Genomic DNA, 933 nt, shown 5'->3' with positions numbered 1-933 from the left:
ACATGTTTTGTGTGTGTGTGTGTGTGTGAATGCTGTGTGTGTACATGTTTTGTGTGTGTGTGTGTGTGTGTGTGTGAATGCTGTGTGTGTACATGTTTTGTGTGTGTGTGTACATCTATGCATGTGTGCGCGTGCATGTGTGCGTGTGTGTGCGTGTGTGAGCATGTGTGAGCATGCCCAGGCTGTACCCTGGGGTGGGGATGCCCCTGGGTGCTAGCAGTCAGGGTGGACATGGGTGACACCACTGTTGGCACTGCCAAGCCATGGCAGGGAGGGGTTCTGTTCCAGCAGTGATGAGAGAGGACACTGCCACAGTCCTGTGGGACCTGGGTCCTTGGGCTGGGGCTGGCCCCACTTCCAGGGGGATCCCAGGGCGATCCCAGCTGCCTCCCAGCCCAGCTGTCATGAGGGGTCTGTGGATACTGGGAAGCTGCTGGCCAGCTCACGTGGCTCTGTGGGAGGTGGGGGGTGACCAGGGCACGGGGCTGCAGGCTCAGCCCTGCGGCACAGGCAGTGCCCGGCTGTGGGGCACACCTGGCTGGTGCAGGTGCTGTTGGATGTGCCCTGGCGCAGGCAGACATTGGGTGCTTGCACGGGGCTCCCAGCCATCAGCAGACACTGTCCCTGCTCGGGGCTGATGGACACCAGGCACCGTGGGACATGGGGCTGTCCCTCAGCACCAGGGGACGCAGGATGTTGCCACAGGACACCCCATAGGCTGGGGCTGGGTTGGGGTCACTGGAGGGTCCTGTCATTGTGTAGCACACATGGAACCACCCTTCCGGGGCAGGGTCTGGAGATCCCCCTGTCCCCAGTGCTGTGGGACGAGCCTGGTCCCAGCGGGGCATTGGGGGTCGACAGCAGGGTGTTGCCACAGCAACACTGGAGCAACAGGCGCAGGGCCCGGCACCGCGCCATGACCATATTTACCTT

Source organism: Lepidothrix coronata, unplaced genomic scaffold, assembly GCF_001604755.1.
Source record: "Lepidothrix coronata isolate B3197 unplaced genomic scaffold, Lepidothrix_coronata-1.0 Scaffold308, whole genome shotgun sequence".
NCBI classification, from domain to species: Eukaryota; Metazoa; Chordata; class Aves; order Passeriformes; family Pipridae; genus Lepidothrix; species Lepidothrix coronata.
Note: the sequence above shows the minus strand (reverse complement) of the source record.